This window comes from Arvicanthis niloticus, chromosome 7 (genome assembly GCF_011762505.2).
Source record: "Arvicanthis niloticus isolate mArvNil1 chromosome 7, mArvNil1.pat.X, whole genome shotgun sequence".
Taxonomy (NCBI): domain Eukaryota; kingdom Metazoa; phylum Chordata; class Mammalia; order Rodentia; family Muridae; genus Arvicanthis; species Arvicanthis niloticus.
In genome coordinates this window covers 11,217,609-11,237,174 of record NC_047664.1, presented here as the reverse complement: position 1 = coordinate 11,237,174, position 19,566 = coordinate 11,217,609, and positions in this window count along the sequence as shown.

The following is a 19,566-nucleotide window of genomic DNA, read 5'->3' as shown; positions in this document are numbered from 1 at the left end:
AGACTGAGAAATGGCTCAGCACTTAAGAGCACTTGTTGCTCTTACAGAGGACCTGAGCTCACACCAGGCAGCTCACAAATACCTGTACTTCCATCCCAAGGGATCTGACACTCTCTGGCCTCCTCAAATACAAGCGCACATGTGACACACAACACAAACACACATAAGTATCATTCTTTTTTTTTTAATCTTGTTTGTATTAATTTGGTACCAAGCACTTTCCCATGAGATAGAAATTATTATATTTATTGTAACAATTAGTCAAATTTGGGGGGCCAGAGAGATGGTTCAGCAGTTAAAGGCACCCACTTGGTAGCTCACAACTATCTGTAGGTCCACTTTCAGAAGACTGAACATTTTCTTCTGACCTCTGCAGGTACCAACATTTTCTTCTGACCTCTGACCAGGCATGCACATGGCAATATATATATATATATATATATATATATATATATATATATATATATATATATATATAATATATATGTGTGTGTGTGTGTGCAACACTCATTCATATACATTTTTAATATTAAAATAAAAACTGGTACCAGTTTCTCTCTCTTATTACTGATAAATTTCTAAGACCTTACCCAGTAAAGCTTGGTTGCAATCATTTTTATTATTCTATTGTATGTATGTGCGTGTTTTTGCTCATACACATGTCTGTACCACATGTGTGCCTAGAGCCCCAGAAGGTCAGAAGAGGGCACTAGATATCTTATGCACAGTTGGGGGCCATCATGTGAGTGCTGGGAACTGTACCCCAGTCCTTGGTAAGAACAAGTTCTCTTAACCTCCCAGCCATCTCTCCAATCCCCTGGTTTTATTCTGTCAACAACACAACGACACAAAAATATCCAGCCATAGAAGGGTCAAGTGGCGTATCGATGACTACAGAGCCAGTCGATAAAAACGAAGTCTTGACGGAGCTTCACAAAGTTCTTAACTGTTCCAAATGCTTGGAATTTATACTTTCCTTGGCTGAGTTTTCTGATTTCTCAATAAAGCTGTTACCTAAATAGAAATAAAGGTTTTCAACCGGGACAGATTATCATTGTGTCTTTTGCTGGTTATCAAGATACACTTTAGAACTAATTTATTTGATTCAATAATATAAGCTAAAGATTAGATAAAAAGCTGTTGATAAGCTTACTGTTTTCCAAAGATTAGCTGTGTAAACTGGTAGGCTGTAGTGATGGCGCTTCTGAAGTTAGGGAATGGGCCCTGGCTAAGTGTATTTTCAAAGTGATTTATATTCTATTAGAGTTGGAGCTGTGCACTCAGTATTCTTTGCCCCAGTTCTATCATTTATGAAAACAAGTTCTCTAACAATCAGCCTTTGAAAACGTAGTCGCTCTAGGTCATGTGGTATTTCAGTTACCTGAAAAAAAAAATCTATTGTGAAAATCCTTGCTTTTGCGCACCTGACCCATTAGACACGCTCTTGCATTCCAAAAGAGATGGTAGCACCATTTCTCACAGTCTCAAGTTCACTTTTCACCACTTAAGACTCAATCGAATATTTACAAGTTTTTTGAGGCAGCTTAATTTTTTTAAATGAGTTTTTTTTCTTTTATACACACAAGTGTTTACCTGTATGTATGCATATGTAACATGTGTATTCCTGGTGCCCACGGAGTACAGAAGACATCAGATCCCCCCTGGAACTGGAGTGAGGGATGGTTTTGAGCCACAATGGGGGTGTTGGGAACCAACCCCAGGTCCTCTCCAAAGGCAATCAATACATGCTGTTAACCACTGAACCATCTCTTCAGCACCACCTTAATCATTTTTTTTTTTTTGATGACTACTGCTTGCCATTCGATGGCATAATATCTTTTCTTCCAAATGCACATATTTCCATATGTCAAAGTGCTGTATTGTCTTCTAATCTATATGATTGCATAGCATGCTACCCTTTAAAACTGTTAAACATGCTCTGAGCATAGATTTGGAGCAGCTGTAAACTGTTTAAAAGTAGGAAATACAGACTACAATGTTATTACCATGCAGCTTATTGATATAAAAGATTGGCATCTTTAGAGTTTCGATGTACATATATTTCATCTTTTCATTTCCGCCTTCCTCTCTCGCCAGCCTTTGCTTCACAGAATGTAAAGCACAACAAAATGTTTCTTTTCCCCTTTCCCTGTGGCTAGAGCACTCTGCTCCCTGTATCACTTCCTGTTTCTAGTATCTCTTTTCCTCAAGGTAAGGGCAGAAACTTCTGTAAGATTTCAACGTAGAGAGAACGAGGAAAGAACACTACAAAGCGGGACTTCAAAGCAGATGTATTCACCTCCATTTTTAACCTCCACAGACGCCCCACCAGGCTGGCACGACCCTGCCCAAACCCAATCCCCCCTCTAGTTTGCTTCTTTCTCTGCACGTCCACACTGTGTAACGGTATTGCTTATTGATTCTCACTCTCCACACTTCACCACAGCAGAGGTCTCCTTTACTGAGGTCTGCATGTGATATGCTGAAGCGGCTGAGTCCAAAACACTATCTTCAAAAACGTACTAGTGTCCACCGCCGGCTGCAGGCCAGGCCAGCCCAGGCTCACGAGTGGAACCCGGTAAGGCCCCGCCCAGGCTCCAAGACCCTAGTGCGGGTGGGCGATCGTTGCGGGTGGCCCGGCCCGGACTCTCTCTGTCTCAGCGACGCATCACCCCTCCCTCCGCACCCTCGCGGACCCCCACTGCCTCACTTCCGGCCAGCACCCGGGAGCTGAGCTATGGGTGGGCGGGGAGTGGGGGAGCGGGGTCACGCCATTCACCCGCGGCGGCGCCCGCCAATCACCGCACCGAGCTGGGCAGCCTGAGCTGAGGGGCGGGCCCGCGGGGTTACTCTGGGGCACTGGCCTCGGCGACGGCCGCGCGCTGACCCTCGGGGACCTGGCAAGCGGTGCAAACCAGGCGGGGCACGGAAGGTGCAGCCCCGGGGCGGAGCGCTAGGCGCGGGAGCCTGGGAGAGCAGGCTGCTGCGGGCACACGCACCAGGACCGCAGCTCCCTCCACGCCTGCGGAGAATGCCCGCGTGCTCCGGAGAATCCAGGCCTTGTTAACGCCGGTGCAGGCTGTGGGGTGTGTGTCCGGGGGACGATGAAAATGCCCCCGGCATATTTCAAAGACCTTCTCCTAATATTATCTGCTATGAGATCTAACCGTTCTGGACAGGAAGAGGAAACAGTTACATTTTCTTTTGTCAACCAAGGGTCACTCCCTTCCTCCCCTCTCTCCGTGGGGGAAACCTTAAAGGCACAGAGAGCAGTTGGACCGTGAACTACTGCATAATGTTTTTACTTCTCAGTTAATCATCCCCAGTTTTAGATGTAGAAACAAGCTCAGAAATTTATCCTGCAAGGGCCACAGTTGGAAAGTAATTGAGTGTTGGCACTTCCATGCCTCTTTGCAGATGAGGAACTGAATCCACTGGGGAAGTCCCTCAGTGGAAAGGTTTTGGTGTGTAGGACAGCAGGGTGCATATGACTAAGTGCAATCACTTCTTTCTTGGCTCGAAGATTATGTTTCTTAAGAATTCTTTAAAGTACACAGTTTCCAAGCCAGAACGTTCAAGGGACGGGAAAGTTCAAGGCTCAGTTTGTAAACCTGCCTTAGGGTCAATTGCTATGATGAAACACCATGACCAAAAGCAACTTGGGGAGGAAAGGGTTTATTTCACTCACAGTTCCATACAACAATTAATCATTAGAAGAGGTGAAGGCAGGAACCCGGAAGGCAGAACTGATGCAGAGGCCATGGAGGATTGCTGCTTACTGGATTGCTTCACCTGGCTTGCTCAGCCTGATTTCTTACAGACCAGGAGTGGCTCAACCCTGATGTGCTTTGCCCTCCTACATCAATAGTTAATTAAGAAAATGCCCTACAGGCTTGCCTCCTGATGTTCTGGAGGCATTTTCTTAATTGAGGTTCCCTGCTCTCCCATGAATCTAGCTTGTGTCAAGTTGACTTAAACTAGCCAGCACATAACCCCAACATCCCAACCTGCCATAACACAAAACAGAAAAAAAAAAAAAAAACCAAAACAAAACAATGTCCTATTTTGTTGTGGAAGTATTGGTAGAATGGATGCTGGGGAGAGGCAGGGGTGAGGTTTATTCAGGGGCTTAAATCTTTATGGGAGGATCACTCTCTCCCAGTTTGTAGGAGAAAAACTGTAATCAGACTGTAATATATTTTAGCAGATGGTGCATGCATGTGCTGCCTGCTCAATGCTTGGTCACATGGAGGAGATAGTAAAGAAGCCTCTTCTACCACTGGAAAAACTTTAGAGTAAGATCTGTTAGTGAGTCCAGAGTGTGTATAACTAATAAAAAAAAGACTGTTGTGATGTAATCATTGTAAGTACAAAGCAAGAAGTATGCGGACACAAGAAACTTAGAAAGAGCACCACAGGTTAAAATTAAGGGGAAAGAAAGGCCCTTGAAGGCTTCGAGCTTTAACTTTTAACCAAAACTTTTTTTTTTTTATCTAAAAGCTTTTACACACTAGCTTTTTTTAAAAAAAAAAGAAATGCCAGCTAGGCACGATGGGGTGTGTGCTCTTGTAATCCCAGAACTCAGAAAACAGAAGGACTGCAGCAAGTCCCAGGTCAGGCTGGGCTGCCAAGTGAGTTCCAAACTTTTTGTAGAGATAGAGTGAGATCCAGTTTTAATAAGTAAATAGGAAGAAAGAATAAATAAAATAAAAATGAATGTTAACCCAATACCTTTTAAATATAATATTTGTATCAATTCTTTATGTATTTTGACCATATTCACCCCTTGCTCCTCCCTGTAACTTCTCCTAAGCTCACACCTCCATCCCCACTTACCTCCTCTCCCAACTTCATGTCCTTGGTTTCTGTTTTTGTCTTTTAAAATAATCTACTGAGTTCAGTTATTCTGTCCATATATTTTAGGATATGGGAGCTTGGTTGGCCTTCAGGGAGCAGAGACATGTTCTTAAAGAAATCTGATAAGGAATCTGACTCTTCCTTTCCTGAGATCCACCAAAAGCCAACAGCTACTCAGTTTCAGGTGGGGGGCCAGAAGGTTGGCTATTTTGATCTTCTACAGATAACCACAGATGCCATTAGCTCCTGTCATGTTCAAGAGGCACTATTTGCTCCAGACCTCTGGATCATGTGATCTTTCTGCTTTCTTTTCCAAGATGGTCTCTGGGCCTTGGGAGGAAAGTTGTAATACAAATGTCACATTTTGTGGCTAAGCACTTCATAGACATGTCTTCCCTACACTTTCACCATTTGTGAGTTTCTATAGTAACGACTGTTTACCACACATGGAAACTTCTCTGAGAGGTCTGAGACTGCACTATTTATGTGTAAATCGATGGATTCAGAGTGCAGCTTTATGTCCATTTAACAAAACAATAAAAGTAGGCTCATGCCTGGAGCCTGTAAGTTCTCCAACCATAGGTTCCTGGCCAGATTAACATCACTAGGCATGAGTTTTCTCATGTGGAGTGGCCTTAAGTCCCATGGAAAGTGATTGGACATTCCCATGTATTTGTGCTCTATTTATTATCCTCATGAACATATCTTACCACACCAGTCATTATTGTAGCTCACAGCATTCACAGCCGGGTAACACTGTTGGTGACTCTTCTCTCCCACTACAGGCAGCCTGTACAGCACTGATGCTCTAAAGGCTAGCCAGTAGGAGGAAGCTTCTAAAGGCTAGCCAGTGGGAGGAGGCTTCCTGATCAGTGTCAGCTTGCAGTGGAAATTTCTGAATTCTTTGGAGACTCCGATGTGTCATGTGGTTTTTTTTTTTTTTTTTTTTTTTTTTTTTTTTTTTTTTTGAAGCTGCCTTATGAGAGGATGTTTTGCTGAAGCAGACATGTCAGAGGATGTTTTGCTGAGAACAGACATGTGGTGTTTTATCTGGAAGCTGTCTTGTGAAAGGGCATGTGATATTTTGCTGGAGTGGACTCTTGAGAAGGCACATGATGTTTAGAAAGAACAGTCCCCACAGACAGTACCCCACAGACAGTAAGAGGGCAATCTTGCATTGGTACGCCTTGCAACACTTTACTGGTCTTCTCTGATCTTCACTTGTGACTTCGTAGAGAGTAATTTGACAAAGAACGTCTCGTGGTATTCTGGCTGCTTCTTGCTGATTCTGTGGACTCATGCCAATTCGTTTTGTTTGTTTGTTTTTGTTTTTGTTTTGTTTTGTTTTCCCTGGGTCGAGCAGTCACTGTTGATCCATGTTTGGTGACACTATTGAACTGAACTGGAAGTATCTTGACACTATTGAACTGGACTGCTGATATCCTGACAGTGAAAGGTTGGAATTGTTCCCAAAGAACTACTTCTAAACAGGCCCACATTCCTTGTGCTATTAACCATCTTACCCCCCTACCTTTGGACAGTGGGCTAGATGGTTGGTTGAAGCATTAAAGAACCCTTATTAAAGTAAGTTTTGAAAAATCTAAGCCTACACCAACTTGATTTCTCCGTATCTTATGACCAATGTGTGTGGTGTCTTCAGCAAATGGTCTTACCATCATGTTCTGTTAGGCAACCAAAAGCAATGGCAATTGCTTGTGTTATTTTGGGCATCTCTGGGATGCCCCTAACCAACAACTCAAGGGGGTGGTATGCTACACCTGGCCCTGAGATTTACCTTCCTGAAGGAGCATTACTCAACTGTGAAGGATAACTCCAACTAAACAGGGAGCTTATAAAATGGCAGGTTAGTTCCACACAGCTTTCCCAAACAGGATAGTGTTGGTTTTCCCTTTGTCTGCCCTGCCCCTACTTATCCCTCCTCCCTTAAGATCTTTGTTTCCCCTCCCCACTAGTGGTCTTTTCCTATTTTCCTTGATTCTGCAGGTATTCCACACTAAACACACAAATCAAAAGATTCAGCTCATTAACATACGAATGAGAACATGTCTTTTTCTTTTTTCTTTTCTTTTCTTTTCTTTCTTTTTCTTTTCTTTTTTTTTTTTTTTTTTTTTTTGTTGTTGTTTTTTGTTTTTTGTTTTTTGTTTTTCGAGACAGGGTTTCTCTGTGTAGCCCTGGCTGTCCTGGAACTCACTCTGTAGACCAGACTGGCCTCAAACTCAGAAATCCACCTGCCTCTGCCTCCCAAGTGCTGGGATTAAAGGTGTGCACCACCACTGCCCGGCTGTCTTTTTCTTTCTTATGGGTCTGGGTTAGCTCACTCAGTATAATGTTTTCTAGTCTCACCCAACCCAACATCTATGAGTTATTGTGCAACAGACTTCCCAGTGCATTTGGTACAAAATGAGAAGTCTGTACTATAGCATAAAGGCCTGTATGAGCTGGATATTGCTTTTCTGCCTTCTTCCACAGATAGCATTTTCTCGTTGTTCACCAGAGGCAAGTTTTTCTCACTTCAGACCTGTCAAGCTCCTGTCAAGTGGTGAAGTGGCTCCTTCACCACGCTGGCCCCACTCTCTAATGCTTTCCACAGCTGATCTGCCCTTCTTTTTAGCTTATATTGAGCAGCTTCCCTCATTCCTAAGATGGATTCTTTATTATTATACAGATCATTAAGTCCTTTCCTTTCCCCAACATACTCAGGATTGAGAGGATGCTGTTATTTGTGTTATAGCGATGTCTGTTTTGTGTGTCCCCTATCAGACCCTTTCCCCTTAGGTATATTACAATTTATGACACACTCTATATGTATTGTTACAATCAGCAATGTTGTGAATTACAGGCCTTGCTTGTTTTTATGCCCCATCCAGACATGGTTTTGTGTCCTATTACACCCAGTGCTTAGCAGAAGGCTTGCACAGGGCAAGTGCTCAGTGTATATTTTGTCAAATTAATGTTCAGGTCTACTCTCTGATGTATGATGTGGAGTAGAGGGAGACAGGCTGAGAGAGGCAGAATGGAGCCAGATTGTGATGGGGCATCTTGCCCCACCATCTGGATCTGCTGCCTTCCACACAGAAGCCATTAGCCACTTATGGGTATGAGCACTTAAAATGTGGTTGAGCAAGGAACTGAATTTAAGTTTAATTTAAACCAACTCACATGCTGTAAAGAATGTTTGGAACAATTTGTAAATGGTAATCTACTTTTCTAATGATAAATTCTATGAAGTCTAGATATAGAACGAAGTTGCATATCTAAATTGAGTGCCACTGTAAATGCACTGGATTTTGAGACCTTATACAACCACCCCTATTCATCTTTCTATTGATTGCCTGGAAATGTTTATATCTGTTGAGTTAAGTAAAAATTGGTTGTTAGAGTTAATTTTACAGTAGTAAATTTTAAGCTAGCAAAAGCAAGGACACAGATACAACACTCATAGCAGTAGTCTTTTCCTGTTTTAAGTTTAAGATGATTTTTTGACTTATTATCATGTGCGTATGTGCGACGGGGAAAACGCGTATGTGCTATAATGCATCTTTGGAGGTCCTCTTTGCTCATCTTCCTTCACGGATTCCAGGGATGGAATTCAAATCATCAGGCTTGCAAGGCTAGATCTTTAACCCAGTGAACCATTTTACCAGCCTTCATGGTAGCATTCCTAAAAACAGCTCCAAATGAGCTAGCGTCTCATTGGTCCACAGAGGTGCCTGTGGTGGCGTGGGTGTGGAAAAGCTGGCCCCGCCCCACCCTGACCACTGCACTGCTCTCTTCTGCTGATGGCTTCTGGAGATGATGCAGGCAGAGAAAGACTAATCCTCTCTCCAGGGGCTGGCCACTAGGTATTTGACCATGTTCCAGTGAGTATATAAGTAACACAAAGTGGACTTGCTAAGCACAATTAGGGTGTGTGATGTGAGATTCCCAAATAAGCAATTAAAAAAACAACTTAAAAAATAGCTCCCAATGTAGCAAGCATCTCTATGTCTCCTCAATGTCTATCCACTGGAAAACAGATGAACGAAATGCGGTATAAATAGCAAATTTTGTGTTGCATACATTTTACAATGAGAAATTTAAAAACCAACTTCCCTTATCTCTACTTACTTTTCTATTAGGAAATTTTAAATGACAGACATGGATTTCTACCATCTGGGAGAACGCTTGCTAGAAATGCCATTTAGCCATTACACTGAAGGGGTGGTGGCCAGAGAGCACACCATTGGCAAGACACATGCATGGACTAGACTTCAGGAAACCCACCTCTCTGGTGCTCAGAGAGACCCGGATGTTTGCTGGGCATCTACTCAGGACTCTTCAGGTGTGCATTAATATGAAGCTAACAAAGCTTCTGGGCCAAAGGAATAAGGAATGTCCCATATCATGTCCCTATGCAGTTCTTACAGACAAAGATGCCAGACCCTACTTGTGTATGTGCTGACTGGGGGGGGGGGGGAGGAAACCCTATAATTAATATTGATGAGAGGAAAGCATGATTATCGAATAATTTATAAACCCACAGAAATAAAGTCAATAAATTAAGACAAGTAGTCCTCTCTTATATTTCTCTTGGACAGAACCAGGTCAGACAACTGGGAGATAATAAGAAGATTCCTGTGGTGAAGGGCTTTGTCAGGGTTGTCAAGTTTTGCTTGGAAAAAGGGCAATAGAGAGGAGGTAATGATAAGCTCATGGATTTATGATTTACTAAAATGTGGTAAGTATAAAACAGTATATGTGGAAGACTCTGGGGGAGGGTGAGATCCTTGTGGCTTAACTGGGAACCTGCTAGGTATGCCCTTTGCACAATGGGCTAACTTGGCAGTGTGCCCAGTTCAGTGTTTCTCATTTGTTGTGGGATCAGATGAGTTATTGTGTGTGTCAAGGGGCCTCTAATCTAAGCCAAGTAGCCCAGATAGGGTGTCATCGAGGTTAATCAGCATGAGATCTCTGCAGTGTACTCTACGGCACACTTGCTTCCTGCTGGTTTAGGAAGGAACCCAGGTTTGGGTCAGTAACCTGCCCCCTGAGAAGTATCCACGCCAGGGCTCTGATGTCACTTCTACTGTGGTCAAAATAATTCATGTTCCAGAATTAAATGTCCAATTGAGTTATGTGAAAAGTTGCTCTGACCCTAGGAATACAGGGGCCAAATTATACTTTAAAAGAGAAAAATCTCTGGCCCAGTATATGAGTTTACATAACAGACACACAGACACACAGACACACACACACACAGACACACACACACACACACACACACACACACACACACACAAAACTGAACTTTTTTTTCAGCCTGAACAAAATTAGAAGCACAGCAACACTTGAAACATTTGCACCAAATGAGCTTTTAAAAATTTTTATATATCTACATGTCTACCTATCTATAAATGTTTCTTGCCTTCATTCATCTTTAGATCAGTTATATATAGCATCATTATTTTTAAAGACCCCTCTATGACTTAAAACAATGTCTCAGTCTGGTCATTCTAATAGCTATCAAAATCCATTTCCTACAGCACTGCCACTGGACTGGGATGAGGGAATACATATCACATATTAAATAGCATATAATATTAAATACATATTAAATAGCATCTAATTCTTACATCTTATCCTTGGATGTTTGGGCGGTATTTTTATACATGTGCATTCATATGCAGGTTAGTTCATTTACATGTATATTCACATGCATGTGAAAGTCAGAAGAAAACTTTTGGGTTTTATTTCTTAGAAACCTGCCATTTTCCTTGAAACAGAGCCTCTCACTGGCCTGGAGAGCCCCAGGTTGTCTAGGTTAGCTGGCTAGGCAGACCTAGTGCTCCTCCTGTCTCCACCACCAAGGTGCTAGGATTACAATTTTGCTTCCCTTTGCCTAGCTTTTAAAAAGTGGGTTCTAGGATTGAACTGAGGTCCTCATATTTGCAAGGCAAGCACTTTGTCAGCTGTCCATCTGGCCCTTGATTGGCATCTTTGGTAGAATTTTATTTGTGCCTCTCATCAGAATTACAAGAATTAGCTGCACCAGGATCTCAGGACATCCCTGTAGATCCTCCGGACGCTTTCTTTCCGGAAGAGCAAACACGATGTTGTTAGCAACAGGATCAGGACCATGACTGTGGACAAGTTACTATGAACATTTGGGTGTTGCTTGTAGTTCCCCTGGAGCCAAGCATAGCTTCACTATGTCTAATGCTGTCCCCAGTGTTCACTCATGGCTAGGCAACAGAGTGGCTTTACAGTAAAGACATATGTTAAAGGCATTTGACCTCAGTTTCGTCCACATTAAAAAAAAAAATGCCTTAATAGTTTTCATCATGCAACAAGGTTTTTGTTTAGTTTCTTGTATGTGACGGCCACTTGGAAGATGAGGGGACCAAAGAGATAAAGCTCTTGACAATTCAGAGTCAAAACATATAATCACAATTTGGCTTTCCTGAAGTTTGATAGCCGTGTGGCATCTTTCACAGGGACAATCTGACTTCTAATACCAAATGAAATTTCAGTCATCTCCCCTTTTAATTTCTGTTACTGTACATGCTCCACAAATCTAGGCTTAGTGTAGAATTTTTGAAATGCAGGAGAACTGTTTAACGCAGATGTAGAGTGACAAAGCAGGTAAGGTGACAGGGGTTGGAAAGTCATGTGACTGAGTGTGGTACCTGTGGAATCATCAGCTGAAGTGGTATCGGAGGACAGACTTGAGTACAGAGCAGAGGGCCTGGGAGAACCCCTTTACGGCTTTGGTAGCTGAGAGTGTTTTGAAGTTTTTAAACAAATTATTTATGCTCTGGAAGATAGGATAAGAAGGGATTAGTAGATAGGGCGAGATAATTTAGAATTGCTCCACACAGAGCCTGTGATGAAACAAGGAGTCTTTAGAGCAAGATAGCACGGAGGGGTCAGAAGGACAGGTGTAATGGAGAAGCTGCAGAACTTGGTAGGGCTTGAGAGGACGAACCAGCAAAGTCCTGAAGGTGATAAAGACGCACGTGGGAGCTCAATGGTGACCTGGCGCCAACAATGCAGGGCCACAACGACACTTCAAACCGAGGGATGCGAATGACACGCTGAGTGAGTGTGAGCCAGCTCTTAGCAAGATTGTAGCGCTTCCTAAATGAATAATTAGATCCAGTTCAGCCCAATACCGACTTCTAGTATTCACACATTGCTAAGAGATTATACAACGATGAGTAAGACCAGCCCTGCATCTCAGCAGGATGAAGGAAGTCAGCACAAACAACAGGGAGCGAACTGTATCATTGCACCAGAGCAGAACAGGAGCCATTGGGACCTGAAGGAGCAAAGCATTCTGGTCCTTCTGGAGGCATGCTATACTTCCAAGTAGTAGTGATTAGAAGAGTCTGTGGCAGGAAGCATACCTTTCAAGCTGGAAAATGATGTTTTCTTCAGAATGCCATCTATCTCAATGATCAAATTTAGACAACTCTAATATAAGTTGACTGGCTGTGCACCCAAATGGAGCAGTACTATGAAAATCTCAGTGAATTCCTCCCAAGGGAGTGGATCACACCTATAAACAGTGAAGCAAGAGACTAGCAAAGATGCGGTCTGTTGGAACCAGTCATAGGCTCTAATTACAGAAGCCAGCTGATCACACACTGGCATTGTTTTGATTCTATTTCTGGAGACTTTGAAGGTACCACAGCTTAGACTGACTGGACTGGTTAGCTCTGGGAAGCAGGGCCAGGGAAGGGGCTTCTTTCAACACTGTGGCAGGCTTGCATGCAAACAAACCTCTTATTTCTTCATTCTACTTTCTGAGTTTGATCAGAATATATAAGCAGGTTTGTTTGTTTGTTTGTTTAACCATCATTAAGTAAGTTCTTCTGCTATGTGAAATGTGATGGCCAGGTCATGCCTTAAACTAGCATGGGCATCTGTGGTAGTTTGTGCCTGGTTCAGTTCAACATGGGATGATTTTAATTTTCTGTTGAAAACATCAGTCACAAACTCAAAGAGGAAAATACTCCAGCCTGAGTTCTTCCTGAAAGCAGGTTTCCACGAAATGGGCTTCTCTTTCCTTCCTATCTATCTATCTATCTATCTATCTATCTATCTATCTATCTATCATCTACCTACCTACCTACCATCATCTACCTGCCTATAATTTATCTTATTTATTTATTATTTATTTTTGTCTGTTTATTCCTGCTTTCTATCTTTTCAAAATGTCGAGTTGGTTCCTGTCTTCCAGCTGGGCAACCTTTAGCAGAATATTTCACCCACTACAGTTTATAAGAAACTCAGTAATTTGGGAGGAGCTAATGTGGGAGGAGTAAGGAGAGGAAAAAGAGGAGCTAGGGAGGAGACAGAGAGATGCAGGAGCCATGGAGAACTGGTCCAGGATGGTCCTGGGTAACAATTTATATTATACGGTTAGATACTGGGAAACAACTCTAATTGTGTGGGCATCTTGTTGATTGAGCATTTCCAATTATATAAAGCCTTTGGATAATAATTAAGCTTTAGAGTATCATGTCTACAGGGCACCGAGTGGATGGCAGGATGGTCTGGGCTCAGCCAAGCATCGTGGAGACAGTGTGGTAGACTGGCAGAGCCATCTATCTCCCATGCTGGCATCTTGTGGGTGCCAGGGCCGGTGTTTCTGGCAGGCCTGAGCCACGGCAGCAGTGAGAACACGGTGCCTCAGGCCTTGTCTAGTCGGGAACATAGTGGCACCATAACAACAAGCCAGAATGTGTGCCGCTGTTTTAAATATTACCCTTAATAGCAATCTTTCATTCACATCTCTGCTACCCTAACTTAGAAATCTTGTCCATATTATTTTAAAACCAGGGGCTCAGCTTCCAATACCAAACAGTTCATGAGCTGCAGTCTCTCTGTCTCTCTGTCTCTCTGTCTCTCTTTCTCTCTGTGTGTGTTTAAATTAATGTTTAAAGATGTATATTTTATATGTATGAGTGGTTTGCATATATATATATAATATACGTATTATATATATGTAATCTGCATTACATATATTACCTATGTGCCTAGTGTCCTCAGAGGTCAGAGGGGTCAAATCTTCAAGAACTGGAGTCACCAATGGTTATGAGTCACTATGTGGGTGCTGAGAAAGGAATTCAGGTTCTCTTCAAGAACAAAAGGCTCCCTTAACTTCTGAGCCATCGCTCCAGCTCCCATCTGTTCTCTCTCAAACTGACGAGCAAGAAATTGCTTCTTATTCCAATGTTGTCTGACCATCAAAGGAGAATGTTCGCTTGAGATCGTGAGTTGCTGGAGTCATCAGTTAAAGCTGATTTTTTTTTCACCATCTTTTAGGGGGCGACTCCTCCATCCCTACCCCAGACAGGCTGCCAGAGACAAATATGATCACAAATTATAATCACATTTCTGTCAGCAGGAAGTCTTGACCTGTTTCTACTGGACATTTTTTGTTTGTTTTTTAATCCTGTCTTATTTTTTCTGTCTTATGAAAGTAATATAGATTCATCATAGAAAATTTGAAAATATTCATGCTTGAAGAGGATTACCACAACACTCACACCTCAGCTCATTGCTAAGGTTTTATTTTATTGCCATCCTGTCTCTTTTGCTTACGAAGCATAATTTACAGATACACATCTTAGTTATTATGCATATAATATTTAAATATATACACGCCTAGCTTTTCACTTTAGTCTTGGTTGCACGTTTTGTATATTTGATTTTGAACAGCAAACCCTTTGCACTCTCTTACCTGGGTGTCTTTGTTTCTCTCTGTTGTACATTAACTTGACATAGGATCTTTGCTTCTGGTCAATGCGGGACCTTCGGTCAGATTTCATTTATCCAGCAAATGCTCTGGAGGGAGGGAGAATGACACCAGTTTCCTAATCCTGAGCATCTTCCTGCACTCGCTTCCACTTTAAAAGTCTAATGTATAATTTGAGTCCTTTTTATGCAAGACAGGATCGAAAGTAGCAAACATAGGTTGTATCAAGGGCTGTGGGTTTCATAAAACACTGGACTGGACTACAAGCTATATACAAATGCAGTGGTCGATAATACAGTCTTTAAATGCACTTTAAATGTCCCTTTACCATACTTTTGAGACAATCTAAGCTCTAGAGAAAATGCTTCTCTAGAATTCACAATTGGCAGCGCCTACAGGCTGAGTGTCTTCCAGGAGTTGCTCATCAGAAATCTAGCCTCAGTATCCTGTTTCCGCTCTTCCAGTGGTGTAACTCCAACAGTTAGATGGCCACTTTGGTGGGCCTGGATCTGGAAACATCAATTTTGTAAGTTTTGTTTCTAGAACTTGTATGTAGGTACTAGACAGAGGCTTGTCAGGGTCAGCCAGAGAGATACACCATAACTCCTGAGCTACACTGATGCCAGCCGGTTTACTAAGGTCTGTCAACCACTAAAGAAATGACCTGGAAACTCACTCTCTTCTGTCTCACCCTTTAAGGAACGGGTGGCTGGCAGAAAGGGACTATTATACAAGTTCTCCATGGTTACCAAACAAGCCTCCTGTCCAGTCAACTTCGGGTTGTAGCTGTTAGGTATTTAAGTGTTAATTTAAACAGAAAGGGTTTGTTTAAACCAGTAGTTCTCAGCCTTACTAATGCTGTGACCCCTTAAATGCAGTTCCTACCATTGTGACCCCAATCATAAAGTTGTTTTCTTACTACTTCATAACTGTAATTTTGTTACTGTTACAAATCATAATGTAAATATCGGATATACGATCTCCAGGGAGTTGTGACCACAGGTTGAGAACCAGAAGTTTAAACCTTTTAGTTGTGTTTTGTAAACAGGAATGGTTGGCTCAAAAAACCTTCAACTTTTGATAAAGGAAGATCCTACGAAGCCAGGCATGGTAAACAGCCATCTTCTCCAACTGAAACTTTCTATATCTAAACTTTAGGAGAGAGACTGGCAATAGACAACTGCTAGTCAGTAATTACTAAGTGGATACATTGATGAGATTCATCCAGTGCAGCAATCTTGCATAGCCTACTTCAGTGTGCCCCCTGAGGCCCTGGGTGTTACCACACCTCCAGTGTGACCTCCCATCTCTTCTACCACATTTAATGTGCTAGCTCAGCCCCTCCGAGTGACCTATCCCAGAACCAACCTGAGCTCAGGCATGCTGAGCTACAGACACGTGAGATGATGCTGTAAATTTTGTGAATTATGGTTGTGCTACCATAATTAGAGATAAGGATTAGCCCTTACCCGTCTTCAAATCAAAGGCAGATGGGTGACCCTTCTCTTCTTCTTTGTTCTTGTTTGTGGCTCAATTTGGGTTTCTGTAGACACAAAAATGCAGACAGATATGTAATAAATGGTTTTTTGACTAAATATTTTAAAAAGAGTATTGACAAGTCTTACTGCACACTTAGACCCCGATCAAAATGTTAGCAGGGAGAATTAATGACTAACTTAAATTCTCGGCAGTGTTGGAAATAGACTCTAGCAGTACACTTTTTGTTTTGGTTTTGGTTTTTGGTTTTTGGTTTTCTGAGATGAGGTTTCTCTGTTTAACAGCCCTTGGCTGTGTTGGAACTAGCTTTGTTGATCAGGAGATAGCCTTGAATTCACAGAACTCTGCCTGCCTCTGCCTTCTGAGTGTTGGAATGAAAGGTGTGGAACAACACTGCCCACCCAGCTTAGTGCACTTGAAGAGCCAAAGTCTTTGTAGAAATGCAGAAATTGTTTTAAAATGAAGCTCATAGCATAGAATTGGCCAGAAGGGTAGGTTTATTTTGACCAGCCTAAGCAGTGAAGAGCACATGTGACAGACATGTGGTGTTTTATGGAAAGTTATAACGCTAGCACTGGAGAGGGTTGAGGAAGAGGGATGGTAGCCAGTTTGAGTGTTGTTGCCTGGACAGTGCAGTGTGATCCTGTCTCAAAAATGGACAATGAACAGAGTCATCCAGATGGGCATAGTGTTGCATAGCCACTGTAGGCATCACAAGTCTGAGGCTAGCCTGGGCTACAGTACTGCCTGGTTTTGTGTGTCAACTTGATACAAGCTAGAGTTATCAGAGAGGATGGAGCCTCAGTTGAGGAAATGCCTCATGAGATCCAGCTGTAAGGCATTTCCTCATTTAATGATCAATGGGAAAGGGCCCAGCCCATCACAGTTGAGGTGACCCCTGGGCTGGTGGTCCTAGACTTTATAAAGAAGTAGGTTGAGCAAGCCAGGGGAAGCAAGCAGTAAGCAGCACTCCTCCATGGCCTCTGCCTCAGCCCCTGCCTCCAGGATTCTGCTCTGTTTGAGTTCCTGTCCTGATTCCTGTCAATGATGAATAGGAATGTGGAAGGGGTTTATTTCTTCCCCAAATTGCTTTATGGTCATGGAATTTCATTGCAGCAATGAAAACCCTAACTAAAGCACCCATATAGTGAGATCTTGATTCAAAAGACTGTATTCTCCAAAGTTAAACAGCGATTTCTTAAAAAAAAAAAAAAAAAAAAAAAAAAAAAAAAAACCTATTTATTTTATTTTTAATTACATGCATGTGTGTGGGTATATGCGTGGGAGTGAAGGTGCCTGTGGAGGCCAGAGGCATCAGATCCTCACAGAGCTAGAGTTCCAAGTGGTTGTGAACTACCTAACATGGTTGCTGGGAACTGAATTCAGGTCATCTGCAAAAACAGTAGGTGCTCTTAACCACAGATCCTAAGCCTTCTCTCCAGTCCCTGAGTGACTTCTCCTTCCTTCCTTCCTTCCTTCCTTCCTTCCTCCCTCCCTCCCTCCCTCCCTCCCTTCCTTCTTTCCTTTCTTTTTTACTTTTGGACAGAGTCTCACTATCCCCAATCCTTCCCTGCCGTCTTCTCCCCAGCCCTCAGTATAAATTGGCTGGGCACTGAAACCTTGATCTTCCCGACTTTTCACTCTTTAAATCAGTGGAGAAAAAGAATCTGTTCCTTCGATCCTAGACCAACCTCGCCATGATGATCAAACTCGTTACGACTTGGAGGCAGGACCATGTTATTCTAGAATGCATTTACAAGGATAGGAGCATTTACAACAGTATCTAGTTTCAAAATGAAGATACACAAATATAAATTATTTACAATGTGTAATCACAGGGATGACAAGCCACAAACTAATAACAGTGACAAGAAACATACCTTTCTTTACAAAAAGAAAACTTAAAAACTGCTGAAAATATGAAAATAGACTTCCTTTGTTCTTAGCCACCATTATAGCTTTAATCTATTCACAAGTGGCATGTGAAGAAAAAATGACAATAGATACATTTCAAAACCATAAAGGATTTTGAAACAGTGAAAGGTTAAGGCAGTACAGTTTTGAAAGAACAACTTGGCAATACCCATAAATTTAAATTAACCCAATAATTTCAGTCCTAAAAATTGATCCTATAAACAATTCAGTGCAAAAACTAAATTACTACATACTTGTTTTCATAAGAAAACACATACCTCTGGAAGTTTTCAATTTGATTTTCTTATATTGACTTTTTATCATTTACTTTTACACGACTGCTCTTTCAACTAGGAGGACAGGAGACTTAGCAGGTGGCTATGAGGCACTTCTCCCCAGTGGCAGCACTTGTCTGAAAGACTGACAGGGAAGATATGAGTGTCTGAATCATTGCCTGGAGAGGTGTTCCAGTTTCTTACGACTTTATCAGAATTTTATAAACACAGGGATTTTCTTCCTGGCTGCCACATCTTTTACTTCCTATAGAGCAAGCTTTGCCCAGCAGGACTGACATGCACACTTCTGGACTGTGTCACCTGGCCCTTCGGTGGCTTCTCCGGCCAAATCCTGAACCATAGACGGTGGTGCTTTCAGTCTGAAAGCAGAAGCTGACCTAGTGATGAATTTCAACCCCCAAAAAGGAGTACAGAGGCAACACCAGGCTTTGGGGGCTACAAAATAATTCTACAATGAAAATGTTAAGATTCTGATGGAAGAAATGATGTTGAAAAAGATGTTAGAAGATTGAAAAGACCCCCCCATGGTCCTCCATGGTCTTCTTACACATGGACATGTGTAAGAAAAATATTGTAAAAGGGGCCATATTACTGGAAGCAACCTACAGATTCAATGCAATCCACATTCCAATTACATTCTCTGTACATCTAGACAAATAATGTTAAAATTAATATCAAAGTATGAACAGCCCAGAATAGCTAAATAAATATTGGAGGCATAGCAGTACCCCATCCAGAAAGATATTAGAGCTGTAATTACAAAAACAGTATTGTACTGGCACAAAACAAAGCCAGGCACATAGATTAATTAAATAAAATAGAAGATCAAGAAATAAATCCATAGTTACAGTCATCTGATTTTTGACAAAGACATTAAAACTTTGGAGAAAAGACAGTCCTTTCAACAAATGGTCCTGGGGAAACTCGACATCCACATGTAAAGGAGTGAAGTGAGATTCATACCTCTTATATGAAGAATCATACATATCTTATACATATCCTGTATAAGAATCATGGCTCAACATCCTTGATGTAAGATCAGAAATCACTATATTAAGTGAGAGAAGTCAGACTCAGAAGGACAAAAACCTTCTTCATGTTTTCTCATGTATGTGAGACCTAAATTTAAAAGCGTGTGTGTGTGTGTGTGTGTGTGTGTGTGTGTGTGTGTGTATACATGCGCCCGCGTGCGCAGGCGCGTGCATGTGTATACATAGATTGGGGAAGTCAGGCTGGCCT